Below are 1,738 nucleotides of genomic sequence, written 5' to 3'. Positions count from 1 at the left end.
TGGAGACTGTTTCAGTCTGTGACTCCCTCTCTCTCTGACCCTCCCCTGCTCACGCTGTCTCTCTCTCTCCTAGAAATAAATAAAACATTAAAAAAAAAAAAAAACAGATGTTCTATGGAAACCTTCTATAGTACAGGAAGTTTTTACACTGATAAATTAATGCCAACAGAGTTTGTGTTGGTATATTTCTCCTTTCCTCTTCTACTTCTTCTTCTTCTTCTTTTTAAATCTGAAACTGTAGACACTGACACAAAATCATTTAACTGAAGAGATTCTGAAGAGTATAAAGAATTACCTATGGAACCCAGGCAGGATTGATTAGTGCTAATTGCACTTAAAGTCAAAGTCCTAATGTAATTTTTAAAGTAGAAGTATCATAGACTTTTAGAACTAGAAATGGTTTTTCAAATTATCGGATTGAATTTCTAGATGAGGAACTGAGACCCAGAAACATAAATTGAGTAAATCTCAAATCATTTGATTATATAGCAATTCAGCAAAAAGTAGGATTCTGTTTTCCAGAGATCTAATATACTATAACTGAAATAAATGCGAAAAGCAAATAAGGTTATTCAACAAAATAAGGATTGCTTCCTTGGTTAAGTGTAACTCATCAAAGATACATAATACCTATCTGTAATTACTACCCATGGTACTGTTAATGACTTACCTATATAACTGGTTCAGGACATTGTTAATAAGTGGTAAGCTCGGGCATATCTCAACAAGGAAAAAAAATACCTGTTCAAGAGGTATATTCTTTTTTATATTTTATTTTTAGTGTTTTTATTATTTATTTTTGAGAGTGAGAGAGAGAGAGAGACAGAGAGACAGAAAGACTCAGAATATGAAGCAGGCTTCAGGCTCTGAGCTGTCAGCACAGAGCCTAATGCCAGGTTTTACCTCATGAACCGCAAGATCATCATCTGAGCTAAAGTCTGATGCTTAACTGACGCAGTGAGCCACTCAGGAGCCCTTCAAGAGGTATATCCTTAATTGTGATGGAATTAAATGCTAAACATATAGCATATATGATTAAGGTTAAATAACCTCCTAATTTTCCAGCATTCTCATTTTCTTTTCTTTTTATCTTCTTTTTTCTTTCAGCTTCCCCATTGAGAAAGAACATCACACTGGGGAAGAGGTGGAACTATTCAGAGCACTTGAGATAGAAGGAGAGAGTGGGAGAAGGTGTGTGCCTTGATTCTAGTTTGTTCTTTCTGCTCCTATGATTTGGCTGCAGAGAACAGGTGTGGTCTTGTCATATGTGTTGGCAAAGGCAGAGTCTGAGGAAGGTGCCTTCCATTCTCCCTCAGGAACCAGGCATTTCAGAGGGGTCTTTCTATTGAGCAAGCTTGCCTGTGAGGTCAACACTGTGAAGAAAAAGTGGACTTAAAGTGAACATTGTGGGACATACTGGAAGTCAAGAAGAAGTCCCAGCCACACCTGAGAGCATCTGAAGCACTATTAAAAACTGAAGTGAGTAAGAATATCACTATCAGTGGAGGCATAGACTGGCTCTTTCAAAACCATTGCAGAGAGCCTGTGCTGGGAGAACAGAATATGAGTTACAGGAGCCCTTGGCTTCTCATCAGTGGTAACAATAGGGGCTGAGGTCAATGCCACCCCAAAGTCACTAGTGTTAGCAATCTTCCCAATAAATTTACATACTTTCTTCGACAGAAGAAGGGGAAGAAAAACTCTGGATGATGAGAGAAATAACTCAGGTTGAGAATTT

The 1,738-nt window shown here is 37.9% G+C and overlaps 1 long non-coding RNA gene across 1 annotated transcript in view; it reads left to right on the top strand.

The window, feature by feature from the left end:
* LOC120236992 overlaps nt 1–1,485 on the top strand; it is a 3,070-nt gene extending 1,585 nt beyond the window's left edge. The window contains exons 2-3 of the long non-coding RNA XR_005529828.1: nt 1,108–1,191; nt 1,317–1,485. This is a non-coding gene — a long non-coding RNA (uncharacterized LOC120236992). The remainder of the gene's footprint in view (nt 1–1,107; nt 1,192–1,316) is intronic.
* The last annotated feature ends 253 nt before the right edge of the window (nt 1,486–1,738 follow it).

This window comes from Hyaena hyaena, unplaced genomic scaffold (genome assembly GCF_003009895.1).
Source record: "Hyaena hyaena isolate Hyena2069 unplaced genomic scaffold, ASM300989v1 scaffold_168, whole genome shotgun sequence".
Taxonomy (NCBI): domain Eukaryota; kingdom Metazoa; phylum Chordata; class Mammalia; order Carnivora; family Hyaenidae; genus Hyaena; species Hyaena hyaena.
The sequence above is the reverse complement of the archived record's forward strand: the minus strand, read 5'-3'. Positions and strand labels throughout refer to the sequence as shown.